Here is a 24,607-nt window from a genome sequence, read left to right on the forward strand (position 1 = left end):
GGTATGGACCTTGGTTCCTAAACCGCAAGGAATAGTTCCTATTGGTAACAAATGGGTCTTTAAAAGAAAGACTGATGCAGATGGCAACGTTCAGACCTATAAAGCTAGGTTGGTTGCGAAAGGGTATCGTCAAAGACAAGGAGTTGACTATGATGAGACTTTCTCACCTGTTGCCATGATCAAATCTATTAGGATCATGCTTGCAATAGCGGCATATCACGACTATGAAATTTGGCAAATGGATGTCAAGACCGCCTTCTTGAATGGGTTCTTGAAGGAGGATGTGTACATGACACAACCTGAAGGCTTTGAAATCAAAGATCAGGAGCATATGGTATGCAAACTTCAAAGGTCGATATATGGGCTAAAGCAAGCATCAAGGAGTTGGAATATTCGTTTTGATGAAGTCGTTAAGAGTAACGGTTTTATCAAGAACGAGGATGAACCTTATGTTTACAAGAAGGTTAGTGGGAGTAATGTCGTCTTCCTAGTACTTTATGTAGATGACATATTGTTAATAGGAAATGACATCCCCACATTACAAACAACGAAAGAGTGGCTTTCAAAAAGCTTCACCATGAAGGATTTGGGAAAGGCGACCTTTATACTTGGTATAAAAATCTATAGAGATAGATCAAACAGGCTGCTGGGTTTATCTCAATCCACGTATATTGACAAGATGCTAAAGAGGTTTAGCATGGAAGGGTCGAAAAGGGGTTTTCTTCCCGTCAGTCATGGGGTACATCTTTCAAAGGCCATGTGTCCTAAGTCACAGGCTGAAAAAGATCGCATGAGTGGAATTCCATACGCTTCGGCTATTGGATCCATCATGTATGCCATGATATGTACGAGACCAGATGTCTCATATGCTTTAAGCATTACGAGCAGATACCAGTCGGACCCTGGAGAGGGTCACTGGACGGCAGTCAAGACCATCCTTAAGTACTTAAGAAGAACTAAGGATGTGTTTCTGGTCTATGGTGGGGTTGATGAGCTAACAGTGAAAGGGTTCACAGATGCCAGCTTTGAGAGTGACAAAGATGACTGCAAGTCACAGTCAGGGTTTGTATTCACCTTAAATGGTGGGGCAGTATCTTGGAAGAGTTCCAAGTAGGAGACAACAGCAGATTCAACGACAGAAGCTGAATATATAGCTGCTTCAGAAGCGGCTAAGGAGGCCGTGTGGATAGAGAAGTTCATATATGAACTTAGGGTGGTTCCAAGCGTGAATGAGTACATACAGTTGTTGTGCGACAACACTGGAGCCATTGCGCAGTCAAAGGAACCTAGGTCTCATCAAAGATCTAAGCACGTGCTCCGCAGATATCACCTGATTAGAGAAATCATTGATAGGATGGATGTAAAGATGCATTATTTTTTTGGACATTACAGGGAATCGAACCGCAAACCTAATACACTCTAAACACACCCAACACCACTAGGCTATCCCTAGTGGTGCTGTAAAGATGCATTATGTTCCCACAGATGATAACCTGGCCGATTCTCTGACAAAGGTTGTTTCTCAGAGAAAACATGATAGACATTATGAGGCTTTGGGTATACGACTTAGGTCTGATTGGCTCTAGGCCAAGTGGGAGCTTGTTAGTATATGGATGTCCTAGAGACAATCTTTTGATTAGATTAGGACATATGTAGACCTTTTATATTGTCGCAAATAAAAGCACTATTTATCCTATTTCATATTTTGTCTCAATATTACTATTAATATTTATATGAGTAACTGGATAAACCCCTTGGAATAAAATAGGTATCTCTTGAGTATCTGTGATGAGATCACGATCATGAGGATTCAAGGATACTACATGTTTATTCCTAATTTTATGTTCCTAGTCTAGAGACACTGAGAATGGAGATCAGTGATCTCGGGTAAGACTAGGACGACTTATCTACTTGTATTTGGATGCAAGGTAAAGACCTCATGAGCTACATATATGGAGATGTCTTAGCTAAAGTCGTGGGTGGACCTATAAGGGTATAGTTGTACTGAACAGACCCACAAAGAGACTCTATGAGGAACTCTCACAGAGAGTATCATTAGAGTAGTCTCTTTATATTTGGGTATGTCTTTCCTAAGACCAGAAGTTATTACCTAGACTGTGTTCTAGAATGCATGCTTTGATTGTGCACCTTGTCTGCCTGAAACATGGAGACTCATAGGTATACTGTTGGGCTTGTCCTGAAAGAACACAGGGCTAGGGTGATAAGCTGAAGGAATTCGTCAAATCTCTGTGAGAGATTAGGTTATCTGTAAACCGGAGAAATCGGGATGACATTTACAGGGACTCGGGAATGTATGCATAGTAAAAGAGATCATGAGATGATCTGCCTTTAGAGTCTGTAAATTAAAGATTCCCTATTTCGAATAGAGCTTACCCTAAACCGCAGGGGTTGATACGCTTCCTTACCCTAAGTTTTTTGGGAAGGTAACCGAGACGAAAGGAAATATATACGGCAACCAAATATGTGTAATAGGATGATCAAGTCATTAATCTAACTAGTTCTGGGGCAACAAAGCATTGCTAGTGCTCTGTGTTGTCATTAGATGGGTTGTGGGCTTATTGGACCCAAGCCCATTTATGTCAGTGGCTATGTTGGACCTAATGGGTCACACACTAACACCTAATTGTCTAGATGCTCTAGCATTAAAGGTATTGGGCCTAACAATTGTTATTAGCCCAAGAAGTAGTTTGGAACTCCACATATAGGGTGGAGGGCGCATGGATCAAAGTAATGGGCTTGGATAGTCCAAGACATTACTAAATAATTTAATTAGTTAAATTAATTATCAAATGTTTAAATTTTGAATTTTGAATTTGAAATTTGAAATTTTAATTTTGAATTTTGAATTTTGAATTTGAATTTTGAAATTCGAATTTTGAATTTTGAATTTTGAATTTGAAATTTGAAATTTGAATTTTGAATTTTGAATTTTGAAATTTGAATTTGAATTTAAAATTTAAGTGTTTGAAAGTTTGAATTCAAATGTTTGAAATTCGAATTTGAATTGGCTATGAAAAGTTGTTTCATAACAAAAGGATAAGATGAAATCTTGTTGGAACATATCAGATCCAAGGATAATGGGGCGCTGATTTTGGCTAGATTTGATCATCAAAATCAGCTCCAGAATATACGGTCTGTTGGGAGAATATTTCAGTGAGTTGATTTAAGTTTGAAATGCAACTAACTCAAATGTATCTGGTCACCTTTTAGGCTATATGGGGCGCACCATATAGCTGATTATATGATGATTCATGATCAGATTTCTGACTAGGTTTTGAACTTAGTCTCATGAGAATATTCTGGGATGTTGTTGGCAATTTTTGAAATGCAACAACTCAAATTATTCTCTCCCCATAGGGCGCCACTTTGATCAGATTTTTGGGAGAAAAATCTGATTTGTTTTTGAAACTTAAAAGGCTCCTCTTGTGTGCTTAATGGGTAGTTAGTTCCTCCTTAGGTTTTTGTGAAAAGCCAAGCCTTTCTCTACTCATCTATGCGCCCCCCTTGTGAGGTTTTCTCTTAGAACACTCTTCTAAACACTTTTACCTAGCCTCCTGCATCACACACTGAGCGCATAGCAAGCTTTATTGTGGTGATCAATCGGCGGCCTTACTGGAAGGAGTTCCTGTATCTAGACGCGGGTGGTGTGGATCAACGTTAGAGGGTCTGAACCATTCAGACCTACCTTGATCATCTTGAGTTTTCACGAACAAGGTATGACATACGTCTTAAAGTATGTATCTTGATATGCATGTGTGTTCCGCTTGCGAAAAATTTTGTTTTTCCCTCACGCATTTTTCGGCCTTCAAGGCCAATTCTACTTTCAATATATATTTGGGAAAAATATTTTTCCGGTAACTTGAGATAAGTTTATCTCCGGCCACCAAGCAAATTGTCGATAAAACTCCAAAATAGCTCTAAAACTACGTCGTTTTGTTTATTTATTTCCTTATATTAATTGATTCACTTTTGAATGATTATGATTTCCTTTTTCTATCTCTTCCTTTATCACCATTGATCCAACTATGTACGATTATGATTTAGCCGACGGAGATAAAATTATCTCAAGCAGCTTGAGAAATGATAAGCCCTATATGGGGTAAACATTTCTGCAGCCACTTTAGATAACCTTATCTACAGCTACCCTTTATAACTATGTTCTCCCGGGAGAACATAGTTATAACATTAAAAGTTGCTTTTTTTTTTCTCTCTCCTCATTTACTTTTCAGAACATGTGATATGCCTCTGGCAGATGTAGATTTCTAAGCTGAAATTGATAAGAATTAAGTCATAAAAGAGCAATTTATATACATATTTGCTTACTATATTGATTCTTTTCATGTCAATGATATTTCTCACCTATTGGTTGCGTTTATATAGGTAGAAGAAGTGAAAACTACAAAATTGTAAAAAGCATGTTGACGTGACTCCACACGGGTGAACCTTGGCCCAAATTCCAGAAAGTTGGCGCAAACTGGCGCCACTCTGGCGCAAGATGGCGTCGTGCTCCTCAGTACAATTTCCAGAAAATTGGCGCAAGTTCGCGCCACACTGGCGCCAACCCGCGCCGTTTTACGATTTCACAAGACCGTGTTTTTACAAATGACAGAACTATGGCGCGGACTGGCGCCACAGTGGCGCAGACCCGCGCCGGTTTGCGAGAAAATAGACCGTGTTGTTTGAAGGGTATTTTTGGAAGAAAGAAGTAAGGTATATATATAGGATGCGCATGACAGAGTTGGAGAGCCCTATTCTATTGAAGAGACACGACGGTGGTGCTCAGAGAGAGTCTTACAAGAATCCATTTCATCTTCTTCTTCCCCTTTTCATTTATCAGTTTATGTTGAATATTGAATTTTCAGCCATGACAATGGTTGGCTAAGTTCTTTTTATTGTAGTTAGGGTCACGAACCTTATGTGAACCCTTGTTACAACAGATTGGTTTATAATTCTTCGTTTATATAATTATCTTTATCTCTACCTTGTGCGTAATTTATATCTTCTTTATTAGAATTGATCAATCTAATAGTTGATGATAGTTTGAGGGTTAGAACCCTAGATAGGAATATTGAGGTTTTGATCTTGAAAGGGGGTAGGATAACAATTTATATGCATGCTAGGAATAGATGTATATTTAATTGCAAATGCTTAAATTATTGGGTTCATTGCTTAATGCCATGAGGAACATTGCAAGGAATTGGGGTTCCAATTGGGGTTAAAGGGTTAATCTTGCAAGGAATTTAGGGTTAACTACTGATAATTGTAGATAATAATTTATCTGAGTAATTATATAAATGAATATTGTAAATCAATCCAGAGTAAGAAGCGAGAATCATTTGGTGAGTGCACTCTAGCTACAATGCCTTCTCATATTTTTACAAAACCACTCTCTGTTTTATTTTTCATAAACAAAAAGCCAAAAATAAGTCTTTACTTTTAGTTCTTATTTTTACTCAAATCAACAACAATTTTCACACACCTATTTGAATTCCTCCCATCTTAAAAGGACAATTATTTGATATTCGATCCCAATCCCTGTGGAGACGATACTTTTCTTATCACTGTATTACTTGTGCGATCGGTATACTTGCCGGTGAGCATCAAGTTTTTGGCGCCGTTGCCGGGGATTGGAGTTTCTGATATGATATAATCTTGATTCTTAAGATTGGATTTTGTGAATACTTTTATTTTATATTATTTTGTTTATTTTTATTTTTATTTTTATTTGAAAACTGCTACTAATCTCCTTTCTGAGTTGTCTGCGAGGCAAAACTGCAGAATTTCCTTTTGATTCGGAGATTACAAAGACTGAAAAGAGGAACAGAAAACTCGCTCGGAAGAATCTTGCATTCAACGAGTTAGAGACTCTTTCTGAAGAACCGCAAATCATGGCTGAAAATAATGATCCAGACAATCCACTCATGGATACCATTCTGACTCCCTCTTTTAACACCCCAACTCGAGCATTGTTCAGGCTAATGTTGCCAACAACAATTGGGAGCTCAAATCTTCCCACATTCAATTAGTGGAGAGAGCTCAGTTTAAAGGAGAGGAGAGTGAAGATCCTCACAGATTTATTGACAGATTCTTAATGATCTGTGACTTAACCAAACACCCTCAGGTGTCTAATGATGCAATCCGGTTGAGGTTGTTCCCTTTTGCTGTTAAGGGAAAGGCTCTTAGTTGGTTGGAAAGGCAGCCTGCAAGAAGCATTCCTACATGGGATGATTTGTCTCAAAAGTTCTTTGCTGAGTTCTTCTCGATGGAGATATACAATCAGATTGTGAATGATATCACCAATTTCACTCAATCAGAGGGTGAATCTATGTGTGCAGCATGGAACAAATTAAAGGATTTAATGAGGAGGTGTCCTCATTATAACTTGTCTGCTGGTAATCAGGTGAGAATCTTCTTTAATGGTTGTAAACCTGAGGTTCGGATGGTGTTGAATGGTGCAGTCGGTGGCACTATTAAATCGTTGAGGGCAAATGAGACTCTTCAGCTGATTGAAAGAATGGCTGCAAATGAAAATGAAGGTTTGTCATCCAAGCCTAAGAGAGGTATCCTTCAGCTGGAAGGTAATGATTTGGTGCTAGCTGAAAACAAATTATTATCTCAGCAAATAGCAAACTTGTCTTCAAGGCTTGACAAGATGCAGCTTTCTCGTATTCAGGCTCAAGCTGTTGCTGTTGTATGTGAATATTGCAAGGACAATCATGAGTCTAATGAATGTCCTTCTTTGATGGCTTCTGATTCTCCGCAACAAATACAAGTGAATGGCATCTGGTATGATCAGAGACCTCAGCAGCAAAATGTTCAACGAGGTCAGAATTTTTCTGCTGGAGGTAGTAATTATCAACCGAGGATTCAAGGCACTAGTCTTGATTTCACATCAAACAACTATCTGCAACCTCCACAAATCCAAACCAAGGAACCTTCTGATTTGTAGAGGTTAGTTGGACAAATGGCTCAACATTCCAACGCCTTCATGGAAGAGACTAGGGCCAATACCAAAAATACAAATGCATCTATAAAAAATTTGGAGAATCAGATTGGCCAACTGGCTAAGCAAATTGCTGATAGAACTCCAGGTACCTTCCCTAGTAATACAATTACTAATCCAAAGGAAGATTGTATGGCTATCACAATTCGAAGTGGTAAAGTGGTGGCAGCTCCAGAAAAGCCAAACATAAATGTAGGAGCTGATGAGAAGTTTGAGGAGGTTAAGGAGCCAGAAAAAGAATTGGTAATTCCTTCTACTGTTGAGAAGCCTCTTCAGAAAGGTGAAGAAGAAGAGCAACCGATTATTGCTGAAAAGAAGAAATTTGAGTTGAGTCCTGAATATATGAGAGCCATGGCACCTTATCCTGAAAGATTCAAGAAATATGCTCAGAATCAGCAATATGCCAGATTTCTTGATATCTTCAAAAAGTTGCATGTTAATATACCCTTTGCTGAAGCCTTGGCTAATATGCCTAATTATGCCAAGTTTATGAAGGACTTGTTATCAAGAAAACACAAGCTGCAGGAATGCCAGACAGTAACACTCACTGAGGAGTGTAGTGCCATAATACAGAAGAAGTTTCCTCCCAAACTTCATGATCCAGGGAGTTTTAATATTCCTATTGCCATTGGTAACACAAATGTTGGCAAAGCTTTGTGTGATCTTGGGGAAAGTATAAATTTGATGCCCTTGTCCGTGTATAAATCTTTGGGGATATCTGAGCTCAAACATACTATGGTTTCCTTGCAACTTGCTGACAAATCTTTAAGAAAACCCAGTGGTATAATTGAAGATGTCCTTGTGAAAGTGGACAAGTTCATCTTTCCAGCAGATTTTGTAGTTTTGGACATGGAAGGGGGAACTGAAATGCTTCTTTTGCTGGGTAGACCTTTCTTGGCCACTGCTCGGGCCATGATTGATGTTGAAAACAGAAAGCTTGAGTTAAGGATGAATGATGAGACCATTACCATCAACGTCTTTGACTCTATGAAACAATCTTCTGACAAAGGCGATTGTTTTAGACTTGATGTTCTAGAGCAAGCGGTGAAAGAAGAAATATCTTCTAGTCAAGAGCTTGATGAAGAATTTGAAGCGCGTGATATTGTTCCTTTTAAGGAAGAAAAGAATGTGGCGTTTGAGGTTCTTGAAAAAAAGATGATGACAAAGAAGATGATGCCTCTAAAGTGGAGTTGAAGGAGCTTCTTGAAACTTTTAAATACACCTTCTTGGGTGATGAGGAGACTTACCCTGTTATCATTAATAAGGGATTGTCTTCTGAGCATGAAAGAAGGTTGATTGAAGTGCTGAAGGAACATAAGACTGCCATAGGGTGGTCTATCTCTGATTTGAAAGGTATAGATCCTTCTTTTGGTACCCACAAAATTGACATGGAGGATGATGTCAAACATGTGAGGAAACCTCAAAGGAGGCATAATCCTACAATGAAGAAGGTAATGAGAAAGGAAGTGGTGAAACTCTTTGATACTGGTTGGAGGATGTGTGCGGATTACCGGAGGTTGAAGGCCGCCAAAAAGAGAATCTGTGAGAAGAGACACCGAGACTCTATCTCTCAGAGAAAACAATACTTCAAAGAGTTCTTCACATGGCTTCATGGTTGGAATCAAATCTGGGAATGGTGGTCTCATGCACCGATGCATCCAGTACCACCAGATCCTCCATTTGCTGAGTCATCCCATGCTGTTGAGGGGGATGACATGGAGGATTGATTATATCTCCTTGCTGACGGAGATTTCGTGTATATTAGTTTATTTTTCTTTTTAGTACTTTTGCTGTTTTATTATGACCATAGGTTGATGTTAGGGTCATTTAGCTGTTTTGAGTTGGTAAATTTCCCAAACACTCTGATGCTTTATTGTGTGCATTATAGTTTATCCTATATGCCGCTGGTTGTTCTATGATGCAGGTTATTCATCCATCTTTTGGTTTGATTATTGCTGGGGACAACAATTCTTTAAATCTGGGAATGGTAGGCTTTAAGAAAGCATCTTGGAACTGCAATTCTTTTATCAGGGGAGATATTCTAAACTCGTTTATTTGCTTTATTTTATTTTAGTTAGTATTTTGTGTCATTTTTTTTTATCTTTATTTCTAAATATATATAAATATATATATATATATATATATATATATATATTGATCTGTTTCTCAAGCAATTCCCAGGTTTAGATATGCTTTCCCCTAGTTAATTTGACTGATTTCATCATAGAAAGCATGTATTGTATGAACTTCTAGCATGATATTGCATAGGCATGAGTAGAATTCATGATTGCTCGTTTGTCTGAATTTTATGCTTGAATGATTAATGATGCCTGATGTTTCTTTTGAGAGTCTAGCTTGATACCATAGCTGGTGAGGTCTTGTGCTTAAACACTTATTTTATTCTTGAGTGACCTCACTGTGGTAGCACTCTAGAACTTGCTCTGTTTCTCTGTGATACATGCATTGATTGAAATGATTAAGGCAATCTTATTCTTGTTAGCCATGGCCAGATAGTCCACCTGTTTGATTTTTCCATTGTTAGCCCCTTTGAGCCTGAGCCTATTTGTTCATGATGCCTGCTGATTGCTTAGCCATGCTCCTATTGTCTTACCTTTGTTGAGATTGAAATGTTTGACAAGAAAAGAAAATCAATTGAGGTAAACTCCACTGAAGCTAAGTAATATAACTTTAAAAAAAGAAGAAGAAGAAAGAAAGTGTGTATAACAATGTGAAAAAGGTGGAAAATAAAAGGAATGGAACCCTGATCTTAAAGAATAATGGAGCTTAAATTTGTTTGAGACTTGATTATTTTGCAAGTGTATATTAGTGTTTCAATCTCAACTTATAATTTTAGCCACTTTCCATAAATTCCTACCCCTAAGCCAGGCCAAGTTACATCCATGTGAAGTCCTTTTGATCAATTGTGCATGTGTTAATGTTTCTCATCTTTAGGAACTTGAGAATATGATCAAGCTTATGGTAGTGCTATTGCTGTGGTGGATCGAGTGATTGTTATTTTCCCAAACACTTGAGTGCTGAGTGTTGTATGTTTATCTTGGTGAGGGGTGTTCAAGTTAGATGCTGACATTTTCATGAGAATAGAAGGCATTGTTAAGAACTCCTTGCATTGATTCAGTCATGCTTAGCATAGTGATCTATCGATTATCTGTGTGATGTTGTGCTAGCTGGTTGTTTTTGGTTCTTCTATGTTTGAATTTTGTCTGTTGCTGGGGACAGTAACATTTAAATCTGGGAATGGTTTGATATGCCTCTGGCAGATGTAGATTTCTAAGCTGAAATTTATAAGAATTGAGTCATAAAAGAGCAATTTATATATATATTTGCTTACTATATTGATTCTTTCCATGTCAATGATATTTCTCACCTGTTGGTTGTGTTTATATAGGTAGAAGAAGTGAAAACTACAAAATTGTAAAAAGCTTGTTGACGTGACTCCACACGGGTGAACCTTGGGCCAAATTCCAGAAAGTTGGCGCAAACTGGCGCAACTCTAGCGCAAGATGGCGTCGTGCTCCTCAGTACAATTTCCAGAGAATCGGCGCAAGTTGGCGCCATACTAGTGCCAACCCGCGCCGGTTTACGATTTCACAAGACCGTGATTTTACAAATGACAGAACTATGGCGCGGACTGGCGCCACACTGGCGCAGACCCGCGCCGGTTTGCGAGAAAACAAACCGTGTTGTCTGAAGGGTATTTTTGGAAGAAAGAAGCAAGGTATATATATAGGATGCTCATGACAGAGTTGGAGAGCCCTATTCTATTGAAGAGAGACGACGGTGGTGCTCAGAGAGAGAGAGTCTTACAAGAATCTATTTCATCTTCTTCTTCCCCTTTTCATTTATCAGTTTATGTTGAATATTGAATTTTCAGCCATGACAATGGTTGGCTAAGTTCTTTTTACTGTAGTTAGGGTCACGAACCTTATGTGAACCCTTGTTACAACAGATTGATTTATAATTCTTTGTTTATATAATTATCTTTATCTCTACCCTGTGCGTAATTTATATCTTCTTTATTAGAATTGATCAATCTAATAGTTGATGATAGTTTGAGGGTTAGAACCCTAGATAGGAATATTGGGGTTTTGATCTTGAAAGGGGGTAGGATAACAATTTATATGCATGCTAGGAATAGATGTATATTTAACTGCAGATGCTTAAATTATTGGGTTCAATTCTTAATGCCATGAGGAACATTGCAAGGAATTGGGGTTCCAATTGGGGTTAAAGGGTTAATCTTGCAAGGAATTGAGGGTTAACTACTGAATAATTTTAGATAATAATTTATTTGAGTAATTATATAAATGAATATTGTAAATCAATCCATAGTAAGAAGCAGGAATCATTTGGTGAGTGCACTCTAGCTACAATGCCATCTCATATTTTTACAAAACCACTCTCTGTTTTATTTCTCATAAACAAAAAGCCAAAAATAAGTCTTTACTTTTAGTTCTTATTTTTACTTAAATCAACAACAATTTTCACACACCTATTTGAATTCCTCCCATCTTAAAAGGACAATTATTTGATATTCGATCACAATCCCTATGGAGACGATACTTTTCTTATCACTGTATTACTTGTGCGATCGGAATACTTGCCGGTGAGTATCAAGTTTTTGGCGCCGTTGCCGGGGATTGAGGTTTCTGATATCATATAAACTTGATTCTTAAGATTGGATTGTGTGAATACTTTTATTTTATTTTATTTTGTTTATTTTTATTTTTATTTTTATTTGAAAACTGCTACTAATCTCCTTTCTGAGTTGTATGCGACGCAAAACTGCAGAATTTCCATTTGATTCGGAGATTACAAAGACTGAAAAGAGGAACAGAAAACTCGCTCGGAAGAAGCTTGCATTCAACGAGTTAGAGACTCTTTATGAAGAACCGTAAATCATGGCTGAAAATAATGATGCAGACAATCCACTCATGGATACCATTCTAACTCCCTCTTTTAACTGGCCCAACTCGAGCATTGTTCAGCCTAATGTTGCCAACAACAATTGGGAGCTCAAATATTCCTATATTCAATTAGTGGAGAGAGCTCAGTTTGGAGGAGAGGAGAGTGAAGATCCTCACAGATTTATTGACAGATTCTTGATGATCTGTGACTCAATCAAACACCCTCAGGTGTCTAATGATGCAATCCGGTTGAGGTTGTTCCTTTTTGCTGTTAAGAGAAAGGCTTTTGGTTGGTTGGAAAGGCATCCTGCAAGAAGCATTCCTACATGGGATGATTTGTCTCAAAAGTTCTTTGCTGAGTTCTTCTTGATGGAGATATACAATCAGATTATGACTGATATCACCAATTTCATTCAATCAGAGGGTGAATCTATGTGTGAAGCATGGAACATATTCAATGATTTAATGAGGAGGTATCCTCATTATAACTTGTCTGCTGGTAATCAGGTGATAATCTTCTTTAATGGTTGTAAACCTGAGGTTCGGATGGTGTTGAATGGTGCAGCAGGTGGCACTATTAAATCGTTGAGGGAAAATGAGACTCTTTAGCTGATTGAAAGAATGGCTGCAAATGAAAATGAAGGTTTGTCATCCAAGCCTAAGAGAGGTATCCTTCAGCTGGAAGGTAATGATGTGGTGCTAGCTGAAAACAAATTATTATCTCAGCAAATAGCAAACTTGTCCTCAAGGCTTGACAAGATGCAGCTTTCTGGTATTCAGGCTCAAGCTGCTGCTGTTGTATGTGAATATTGCAAGGACAATCATGAGTCTAATGAATGTCCTTCTTTTATGGCTTCTGATTCTCCGCAACAAATGCAAGTGAATGGCATCTGGTATGATCAGAGACCTCAGTAGCAAAATGTTCAACGAGGTCAGAATTTTTCTGCTGGAGGTAGTAATTATCAACGGAGGATTCAAGGCACTGGTCTTGATTTCACATCAAACAACTATCTGCAACCTCCACCAATCCAAACCAAGGAACCTTCTAATTTGGAGAGGTTAGTTGGACAAATGGCTCAACATTCCAACGCCTTCATGGAAGAGACTAGGGCCAATACCAAAAATACAAATTCATCTATCAGAAATTTGGAGAATCAGATTGGCCAACTGGCTAAGTAAATTACTGATAGAACTCCAGGTACCTTCGCTAGTAATACAATTACTAATCCAAAGGAAGATTGTAGGCTATCACAATTCGAAGTGGTAAAGTGGTGGCAGCTCCAGAAAAGCCAAACATAAATGTAGGAGCTGATGAGAAATTTCAGGAGGTTAAGGAGCCAGAAAAAGAATTGGTAATTCCTTCTACTGTTGAGAAGTTGATGAACCCTTAGTTCATCATGGTTTTTAGCAGGAATTAGGATCAAATTGTGTGATTAAATGATGAAAAATAAGGTTAATGTCCTAAGATGTCCTCAATTACAAGTTCAAGAGCTTTATTGGAAATTTGTATGATTCTTGTAGGAAAAGCAAGCTTGAAAGACAACTGGAGAAGGAAGAAGATTCTGGAGCTCAAGAGGAGAAAAATTGCCTAACTGTTGAGCGCTAAAACGTCCACACTGAGCGTTTTAGCGCCCTGTTACAGGAAGAGGCCAAAACTTGCTGGTGATGAGCGCTAAAACATCCACACAGAGCGTTTTAGCGCGCTGCTACACTAAGAAGATGGAAAATTGCTGGTCTTGGACGCTAAAACGGCCTGCAATATGCGTTTTAGCGCCCTAAAGTGGAAAAAAGATTCTGGTCTTCACCGCTAAAACGTCCAAATCAAACGTTTTAGCGTTGGAGTCAGTTAAAGTTAGTTGAGCATTCGTAAAGCATGGACGCTAAAACGGCCACTTATGGACGTTTTAGCGCCCACATCAGTTTTCTGTTTTTAATTGTAACACTATATAAGGCAAAGCCTTGACACTTAGAGGAGAATCTTGGGGGATCTGACTCTCTCTCTCTCTCTTAAACTTAGTCTGACTTCTCTCTAAATTCTTTTAGTTTTTGTATTAGGATTTCCTTGTAATAGTTTGGAGATTGAAGACTTTCAACATGGAAATGAAGTTTGCTTCTTCTTTATTCTTTAGTCATGTCTGAGTAGAGACTTTGTAGTCTGAATGCAATGGAACTCCATGATAATATTATGTTGATTTGATTAATATGATGAAGTATTTTTCATGTGCTGATTTGAGATTTTCTGAGTTAATTATTTCTATCAATGAAGTAGTATAGAACAGGGATGTTTATATGACTTCTGTATTTGATAATCTCAACATCAGAACTCTAGTACTCAAGGGATTGATGCTAGAGTTCTGATGTAATCTTAAAACCTTAGTATTTCATGCACGTATTAAGAAAGAAATCACCAAGGGATTGGGGTTTCAGATTAATGTTTCTATCAGGGTAGTAAGGGATTACATCTTGATGATAAGTAAAAGGTTGATTAACACCACATGGAAAGGAATTCATCATATGATCAATTCTTATATGGTTTATCATGGAGGAAAGTTGTTTTCTGACTACTTGTTATTTTTATTAATTCCTAATCCATATTTACTTGTGTCAATTTACTCAAAATCAATTTTCTGGTGACAAATTATTCATGATTTTTACAAACTCTTATTTGATTCAAATTAGTTTTCTATGGTATATTGGTGTTTGAACACAATTCCTCGTGGGAACGATCTTTACTCATCATTTTATTACTTGTACGACTAGTGCACTTGCTAGATCCGCAACAAGTTTTTGGCGTCGTTGCCGGGAAATTTGTTTTTCAACACTAACTGATACTATAGAATTCTGAGATTGAATCCTTTTATTTTCAGTATTTTAGTTTATGTTAAAATTCTGGTCAATTTTGATTCTGGTACATGCGAGGTACACTTGATCCAAATTTGTTGTTGTATGATCCAGAATTAGAAAGGACATTGAGGAAGCACAAAAGGGCAGCCAGGCAAAGGAGACAGTTGTAAGAAATTGGTGAATCAAGTACGGTTAATCAGGAAGATATAATGGCAGAGAATCACAGACCACCACCACCACAGAGGACACTGGGAGAGTACATGACTCCTGCAGTGGTTCCTCCAATTGGGAGTGTTGTGCGCCCAACAGTGGAGCCCAACAACTTTGAATTGAAGCCTGCTTTGATACATTTGGTGCAGAAGGATCAGTTTGCTGGAACCAGTGCGGAGGACCCTTACTTGCACATAGAGAACTTCCTATTGTTAAGTGATACTGTGAAGATAAACAGTGTCACAAGAGATGCAATTCTGTTGAGACTATTCACTCATTCACTGACGGATGATGCAAGGAGATGGCTGCAATCATTGCCACAAGGAAGTATAACAACTTGGGATGATTTGCAAACCAAGTTCTTGCAAAGGTTTTTCTCAGCATCCAAGAGGGCCAAGTTGAAGGATGAAATTACAAGCTTTAAGCAGAAAGAGTCAGAATCTATTTATGAGGCTTGGGAGAGATTCAAGACTTTGTTGAGGAAATGTCCACAGCATGGAATTGAGGCATGGCAACAAGCAGCAATCTTCCTGCAAGGAATGACCACTAACACTAGAACCTTGGTGCATGCCACTGCTGGTGGATCATTGACTACCAAGACCCCTCAAGAAGCTTTAGATATCTTTGAGTCATTAGCATCTCAAGAATTTGATAATGCTCCAGTGGCTGACAGAAGGACAGGAATTATCAGGTTGGATGGGTATGATGCTTTGTTGGCAAGGAATGATCAACTGATGCAGACACAGAGACAACAGCAGCAACAATTAGATACCCTTATTAAGCAACTCTCTTCACAAAAGGTAGCTTCTGTGGAAACAAAGAGTGTATGTGCTATCTGTGGTAAGGGCCATGTGACAGAGGAGTGTGATTATGGGGGATCATCAGAACAAGCAGAGGTGAATAGAGTGTGGTATGATCAGAATAATCAAAGGAACTACAACAATCAGGGAAAGAATGTTCATATGCCACCATGGAAAAACAAGAATCAACACCCAGGATTCAGCTATAGTTCCAACCACCAATTGAATCCACCATTACATCCTCCACCACCACATATGAAGGAGCAGTCAAGTGATCCTACTGCATGGGAGAAAGCGTTTGCTCAGTTATCTAAGACAACTCAGGATTATATTCAGGGTTCTACTTCATTCAGGGAAGAGACAACTGCATTCATGCAGGAGACCAGAACTTATTTCAGAAATCAGGAAGCATCAATCAGAAATTTGGAGACCCAGATTGGTCAATTATCAAGACAGATATCAGAGAGACCACAAGGGAAATTTCCAAGTGATACACTGGTGAATCCTAAGGAGCACTGTAAAGCAATTATGACAAGAAGTGGGTTGGTACTTCAACCAGGGAAAAAGAAGGTGGAAAATAAAAAGAATGAAGAAGAGGTTGTGGTTGAAGATGTAGTCTCTGATGATGAAGGAGAGAAAATAAGAAATGAGAAAAGTGAGAAGGAAGTAGTTGTTAGAGATGTTATAGTTGGAGTTGACAAAGAAGAGGAAGGGAAGGACAATAAGAATGAAGGAGAGGTAGAAGTTGGTAAAAATGCTTCCCCACAAAAGATGATAAAGTGGGAAAAGAAGAAGATGGCTAACAAGAAAGAACAGCCAGTTAGTTTATCTCCCTATGCTAAAGTTCCTTACCCTCAGAGGTTGAAGAAAGAGATTCAGAAGCAGCACTATGCAAGATTTCTGGATATCTTCAAAAATTTACAAATTAACATTCCATTTTCTGAAGCACTGGAAAATATGCCTCACTATGCAAAATTCATGAAGGATCTTCTTACTAAGAAGAGGAAATTAACTGATGGTGAGACAGTGGCCCTAACAGCAGAATGTAGTGCCCTATTCCAGAAGAAGCTTCCTACAAAAATGAAAGATCCAGGAAGCTTCAGTATCTCTATTGCTATAGGAGATGTGAAGGTGGGAAAGGCATTGTGTGATTTGGGAGCCAGTATAAACTTGATGCCATTGACAGTATGTAGAGCTTTGAGAATTAACACTTTAAAGGAGACCAATCTTATTCTGCATCTTGCAGATAGATCTATCAAGAGGCCTGAAGGTGTGGTTGAAGATGTCTTGGTCAAGGTAGACAAGTTTATTTTTCCAGTGGATTTTGTGATTCTTGACATGGAGGAAGAGGATACAGAAAGTCCTTTATTGTTAGGAAGACCCTTTTTAGCAACTACAAGATCTTTGATAGATGTTGAACAAGGAAAGTTGTTGCTAAGGGTGGATGAGGAAACAGTTACAATTGATGTATTCGAAACCATCAAGCATCCTGTTGATGTGGAGGATTGTTTTAGATTGGATGTGATACAGGAGGTTGTGGAAGAAGTGAATAAAAAACAAGAATTCCCAGTTGAGGAACAAAGATCAGAAGAAGAGATAGGTACAGAGGATTACCAAGAAGAGCCAGAAGTGGAAGAGCTTGAGAAGAAGATTGATGACATTCCAAAAGGAGCACCTAAGGTAGAACTTAAGGAATTACCTTCACATTTGAAGTATGTGTTCCTTGGGGATGATCAAACATATCCAGCAATCATTAATGCAATGTTGTCTGATGAGGAAGAAGGGAAGTTGATTAAGGTACTCAAGAAGAATAAAATGGCTATTGGATGGCAGTTTTCAGATCTCGAGGGTATTAATCCTTCATTTTGCACTCACAAAATATTGATGGAAGAAGAGGTCAAACCAGTAAGGCAACCACAGAGGAGACTCAACCCCACTATGAAGGAAGTAGTGAGGAAGGAGGTGGTGAAGTTGCTTGATGCTGGGATGATTTACCCAATTTCAGACAGTGCTTGGGTGAGTCCTGTGCAGACCGTGCCCAAGAAAGGGGGGATGACTGTGGTGAAAAATGAGAACAATGAGTTGATTCCCACAAGGACAATCACTGGCTGGAGAATGTGCATTGATTACCGGAGGCTGAATAAGGCAACCAGGAAGGATCATTTTCCACTTCCCTTCTTGGATCAGATGCTAGAGAGGTTGGCAGGACATGCTTTCTATTGCTTCTTGGACGGTTATTCAGGGTACAATCAGATAGCTGTGGCACCAGAGGATCAGGAGAAGACTGCTTTTACATGTCCATATGGAATATTCGCATACCGGAGGATGCCTTTCGGTTTATGCAATGCTCCTGCCACATTTCAAAGGTGCATGCTTTCCATTTTTTCCGATATGATAGAAGAATGTATTGAAATTTTTATGGATGATTTTTCTGTATTTGGTTCTGATTTTGATGTATGTCTAGGGAATTTAGATTCTGTGTTGAAAAGATGTCAAGACTGTAATTTGGTTTTGAACTGGGAGAAGTGCCACTTTATGGTGACATAAGGTATAGTTCTTGGACACAAGGTGTCTAGGAATGGAATTGAGGTGGATAGGGCAAAAATTTCTGTGATAGAGAAACTTCCAACACCTGTAAATGTTAAGGGTGTGAGGAGTTTTCTTGGTCATGCAGGATTTTACAGGCGGTTTATAAAAGATTTTTCAAAAATTGCTAAGCCCTTATGCAAGTTATTAGTTAAGGATCAAGAATTCCTGTTTGATGATGAATGTTTGCATGCATTTCATGTTTTAAAAGAAAAGTTGACCACTGCACCTATCATGATGGCACCTGATTTTTCATTACCATTTGAATTAATGTGTGATGCCAGTGACTATGCCGTAGGAGTGGTATTGGGCCAAAGAGTGAATAAATTGTTTCAGGTCATTTACTATGCCAGTAAGATCTTAAATGATGCACAAAAGAATTATGCTACTACAGAAAAAGAATTACTGGCTATTGTGTATGCATTTGACAAATTCAGGCCATATCTGTTAGGATCAAAAGTTATTGTTTACACTGACCATGCAGCTTTAAAGTATTTGTTGAGCAAGCAGGATGCTAAACCCAGGTTGCTCCGCTGGTTGTTACTGTTGCAAGAGTTTGAGGTAGAAATCAAGGACAAAAAGGGAGTTGAAAATTTGGTGGCTGATCACTTATCCAGGATTACAGAAAAAGAGCTTCAAGAAGGGCCGGAAGTAGTGATCAGAGAAGAGTTTCCTGATGAACATGTTTTGGCAATATGTGCTGTAACAGAGATGGTTGGGGATAAAGTCTTATCTATCAGTACACCACCATGGTTTGCTGATTTTGCCAACAATAAAGCTGCTGGATTGATGCCTAAGGATTTAACATGGCAACAGAGGAAGAAATTTCTGCATGATGTTAAGAGGTATATTTGGGATGAGCCATATCTTTTCTATAGATGTTCAGATAGTGTGATCCGACGGTGTATTCCAGAGGAAGAACAGAAGGATGTGTTGTGGCATTGTCATGGTTCTGCGTATGGTGGACATTTTGCAGGTGAGAGAACTGCAGCAAAAGTTTTGATGAGTGGCTTCTACTGGCCCACTTTGTACAAGGATGCAAAGAAGTTTGTGGAGGCATGTGACAACTGTCAGAGAACTGGGAATATTTCTAGGCGACATGAAATGCCGTTGAACAATATCCAGGAAGTGGAGATCTTTGATGTTTGGGGTATGGATTTTATGGGACCTTTCCCTTCTTCCTACTCTAACAAGTATATATTGGTGGCAGTTGATTATGTTTCCAAATGGGTTGAGGCTATAACTACACCAACCAATGATTCCAGGGTGGTGATTGCTTTTCTGAGAAAGAATATATTTTCAAGATTTGGAGTCCCTAGAGCTATCATTAGTGATGGGGGCACTCATTTTGATAATAGGATGGTGGAGTATGCTTTGGCTAAGTATGGAGTGAGGCACAAAATAAGCACTCCATATCACCCACAGACTTGTGGTCAGGTTGAGATTTCCAACAGGGAATTGAAGAGAATATTGGAGAAGACTGTTGGGAATGCTAGGACCCAGTGGTCCAAGAAACTTGATGACACCTTATGGGCATACAGGACCGCTTTCAAAACTCCTATTGGGATGTCTCCATTTCAGTTGCTGTTTGGAAAAGCATGCCATTTGCCAGTTGGATTTCCAAAGCAGCGGGACAGAAAAGATTATTACAACTGGATGAATTGGATGAGTTTCGTTTGTCTGCTTATGAAAGTGCCAGTTTGTATAAGGAGAAGACAAAGCTATGGCATGATAGGAAGATCACACCTAGAGACTTCAATGAGACAACAAATCCAGTGAGTGTTGGTTCTCCGTTGTTTTCAAACAACAACCCAGCATACACATACACAAGGTGTTCGTGGAAATGCCTGACCCAAAAATTGGTCTGGCGCTAAAACGCTCAGTGTGACCGTTTTAGCGCCCGTCCATTTTTACACACATTAAGGTCTAGCGCTAAAACGCTCAGTGTGACCGTTTTAGCGCCCGTCCAGTTTTTACACACGTTTAAGGCCAGGACGCTAAAACGCTCAATGCGACCATTGTGGAATTGGATTCATGATATGTAATTATTTGACATTTGGACTGATTTTCTCTTGTTGTGTAGGCACAATGTCTTCTCCTTCTCAACCAGCTCCTGCTACAAAAGGAAAAAAAAAGATTTAAGAAGCGAGCACGAGTGAATCAAGGAGGAGATACTGAAGCTGAGCTTACCCCACAGTTTGATGCTCACTTTTGGAAAAGTGAGGAACATGAGAAAAGGTATACTGACAAGACTTCCAAGACGCCATTTGTTAGAGAAAGAAAATTTGTTCTAGAACAGGATGAATATCCCCAGTTTCAGTCTCAGCTGAAGACCAGGGATTGGGCAACTTTTGGAAGAATACTGGGTGATAGCAGTCCTAACATAGCAAGGGAATTCTTTGCTAATGCATTTAATGGAGATCAAGGAGGCCAGAGGACTTTCACTAGCTGGGTGAGGGGAAAGAAAGTGAAGTATGATGCTCACACTATCCAAAAGCTGCTGAAGATAAGGTTCTGTGACTATATCCACAATGCCAGTTGTGAGTTCAGGAGAAACTGGCAGAATATTGAAATTCCACCAAGGAGGAGTGACCCAAACTTTGACACCTGGACCAAGATGGGGGCAGCTGAGCCTATTTTGCAGACTATAGCCAAACCTGGTGAAACTTGGGAGTTAACCAAGGATAAGGTTGCTCCTAAGTTGATTTGGTTGAGGCATTTAAATGGTGAGGCTAGAGTCTGGTTTCACTTTGTAATCTCAAATGTCATGCCCTCTTCCAACCAGGCAGAGGTTATCCTGAAGAGAGCTGTCCTGATTCACACTATCATGACAAGGGCGAAGGTGGAACTTCCTATTCTCCTTCAGAACAGCATTTATGATATGGCTCACTCTGACAGTGACTCTGCTGCTTTGGGTCACTGTTCCTTGATTCAGTTGCTTTGTCAGAAAGCTGGTGTAGATGTTACTGATAATGGGGCACCAACTAAATTGCACCCTACAATTGATGCCGCCATGATTACAAAGCAATTGAAGATAGGAGGAGGGGAGGTCACAGGATTGACTCCTGGTAGGAAATCTACAACTCAGAGTGATGATGAATTTGAAGAAAGGCTAAGGACAGGGGAGCAATGGATGGTGAACACTGACTTCCGAATGAGACATTTGCGCAGGCGTCTCCGGTTTATGCAGTCCAGCCAGCACTCATTTCAGATATACATGGTGACGATGTTGAAATCTATATGTGAGGCTCAGGGCTTGGATGTTATTGATTATCAGCCTGCTGTATACCCTCATTCTGATGAGGAAGAAGCCTTTGAGGCAATGGCCCGGACTCACTATGCTGATCATGTGGATGGAGCTGCGCCTACTGATGGTGCTACATCTTCTCATGCTGCACCCACTCCAGAGAGACAGCCTGGTGTTGATGCTACTACCACAGAGACCACTGCTGCTGCTGCTGCTGATGCTGGTGCTATGGATGAAGACAGGGGTGTTGATCCTGAGTACAACCCCTTGCCTACTGTTGATCCAGGATCATATTTGGTGTTTAGTGATGATGACGAGTCCACTGATTAGACTTCTCATTTTGTTTTTATACATTTTCTGTTTTATGGTTTTATTTTGGATATTTTTAGTTGATTGTGGTATTATTTTCATTTTGTATATTTGTTAGTACATTGAGATTCTCTGTTTGAATGATGCACTTTTAAATAGTACTGATGCTATTTGTTGATATGTGAATGTGTTTCAGAATTTGTCAACTGCTTTTTAGATTTAAATTAGTTGTTGGGGACAGCAACGTTTAAATCTGGGAATGGGGTGTGAATGAATGACATGATTATGGTGGAATCACACAGTTGATGATGACACACAGTTGATGAGCCACAAACAGGGAAACATCTCAATCCTTTCTTTTAAAATTCTTGTGAATATAGTTTTAGGTAGTTTAGGAAGTGTTTTATATGTACAAAGGTTGGATTTAGAGTTGAGATGATGTGAATTTTATGAGGATAGGATGATCAAAGTTTTACATGATGGATTAAACATTTGTTGATGCAATTTGAAATCCCTGCATATGTGTTAAATGATATGTTTGCATGACTCATGTTATGTGAGGAGTAGAGAGATCAGGTTGATGTATATAGAGGAATTCAAGCATGCACTCTGAACTGTAAGACATTGAGCCTATACAGAAAATTTTTTGTTCAGAGAGCACTTCACTGTATGAGTAACTCTAGAACTTGCCCTGTTTCTAACTTGAAATAGTTCATGGTTTGTAAAGTAGAGCTCATTGAGGCATTTTTCTTTTGAACCAAATTTTCTTATTGCATGGAAGCCTTAAGCCAGAATTTTTGTGATAAAACTAAGAGCCCTGCACTTATTCCAGATCCTAAATTTTCAGATTATGTGTTCAGATAAGGGGTAAGGAGGAAGGCTCTGTAAGAAAGGTGTTTCTGCAATGAACAAAAATATTAAGTGTTAAGTGTTGGAAATTTGGAGAAAAGGAAGTAAAGGCACAAAGTGCTTGGTTTGGAAAAGGAAAAGAAAAAGGAAATGAGGAAAAAGGGAAATCAAAACAACACAAAGTGTTGAAAGTTGGAAGAAAAGGAGGAAGGAAGTTTAAGAAAAAGAAAAGTTGTAGAAAAGGTGGTGAAAAGAGCAAATGAAAAGGAAGAAGAGAATGAGAAGGATTAAGGAGTACATAGATAAATTCAGTAGTGATCCTCCTCTTATCTGAATCTGATCCATTTATCTAACCTTCTGCAACATCAAATCCTACCTTTAGCCAACTACATGTCAAGCCATTTTTCCTTCTTCTATACAGAATCCTATTCTTAGTCAAGTCATACTACCAAAGCCTCTTTTGCTCTGCTTATGAATCACTGTAACTATGGGAAGTGAGAAGATGGGCAAGCTTATAGTAGTTTGAGTGCAGTGGAGATTGAGTGATGAGTACACCCTTAGACACTAGAGTGCAAGAGAGTTTATTCTCACAATTTTTGAGAAGTTCCAAGTGAGGGGGTATTTTGTGTTCAAGGTCTCTGCATTTCATCTTACTGATCTGTTGAAAGTCATTGTAATGAGGTTAAGCAAGTCATAGTAAAAGATAGATTGCTGGGTTGTTAGATTGTATCTTGGAAAGTTGATCTGTCATATTTCAATCCAACCTCATAAATTTCATGTGTAAAGAATCTCAAGTCTTTCTCTGTCTTTAAAGTTATTGCTGAGGACAGCAATATTCAAATCTGGGAATTGTGATGAACCCTTAGTTCATCATGGTTTTTAGCAGGAATTAGGATCAAATTGTGTGATTAAATGATGAAAAACAAGGTTAATGTCCTAAGATGTCCTCAATTACAAGTTCAAGAGCTTTATTGGAAATTTGTATGATTCTTGTAGGAAAAGCAAGCTTGAAAGACAACTGGAGAAGGAAGAAGATTCTGGAGCTCAAGAGGAGAAAAATTGCCTAAGTGTTGAGCGCTAAAACGTCCACACTGAGCGTTTTAGCGCCCTGTTACAGGAAGAGGCCAAAACTTGCTGGTGATGAGCGCTAAAACGTCCACACAGAGCGTTTTAGCGCGCTGCTACACTAAGAAGATGGAAAATTGCTGGTCTTGGACGCTAAAACGGCCTGCAATATGCGTTTTAGCGCCCTAAAGTGGAAAAAAGATTATGGTCTTCACCGCTAAAACGTCCAAATCAAACGTTTTAGCGTTGGAGTCAGTTAAAGTTAGTTAAGCATTCACCAAGTTTGGACGCTAAAACGGTCATTCCTTAACGTTTTAGCGTTGAAATCAGTTAAAAGCAGTTGAGCATACGTAAAGCATGGACGCTAAAACGGCCACTTATGGACGTTTTAGCGCCCACATCAGTTTTCTGTTTTTAATTGTAACACTATATAAGGCAAAGCCTTGACACTTAGAGGAGAATCTTGGGGGATCTGAACTCTCTCTCTCTCTTAAACTTAGTCTGACTTCTCTCTAAATTCTTTTAGTTTTTGTATTAGGATTTCCTTGTAATAGTTTGGAGATTGAAGACTTTCAACATGGAAATGAAGTTTGCTTCTTCTTCTCTTATTTATTCCTTAGTCATGTCTGAGTAGAGTCTTTGTAGTCTGAATGCAATGGAACTCCATGATAATATTATGTTGATTTGATTAATATGATGAAGTATTTTTCATGTGCTGATTTGAGATTTTCTGAGTTAATTATTTCTA

The 24,607-nt window shown here is 38.8% G+C and overlaps 3 non-coding genes across 3 annotated transcripts; all 3 read right to left on the reverse strand.

Annotated features, from left to right (window-relative positions):
* Positions 1–6,299: 6,299 nt before the first annotated feature.
* On the reverse strand, positions 6,300–6,405 carry LOC133302241 (small nucleolar RNA R71). The gene has a single exon (XR_009750324.1). It is a non-coding gene; the product is annotated as a small nucleolar RNA R71 (small nucleolar RNA).
* A 5,929-nt stretch (positions 6,406–12,334) lies between these two features.
* Positions 12,335–12,440, reverse strand: LOC133302240 (small nucleolar RNA R71). Its single transcript, XR_009750323.1, has one exon. It is a non-coding gene; the product is annotated as a small nucleolar RNA R71 (small nucleolar RNA).
* A 2,958-nt stretch (positions 12,441–15,398) lies between these two features.
* LOC133302239 (small nucleolar RNA R71) lies at positions 15,399–15,505 on the reverse strand. Its single transcript, XR_009750322.1, has one exon. It is a non-coding gene; the product is annotated as a small nucleolar RNA R71 (small nucleolar RNA).
* Positions 15,506–24,607: the final 9,102 nt, after the last annotated feature.

This window comes from Gastrolobium bilobum, unplaced genomic scaffold (assembly GCF_033153095.1).
Source record: "Gastrolobium bilobum isolate Gb01-03AN ecotype WA unplaced genomic scaffold, APGP_CSIRO_Gbil_v1 utg12049, whole genome shotgun sequence".
NCBI lineage: Eukaryota > Viridiplantae > Streptophyta > Magnoliopsida > Fabales > Fabaceae > Gastrolobium > Gastrolobium bilobum.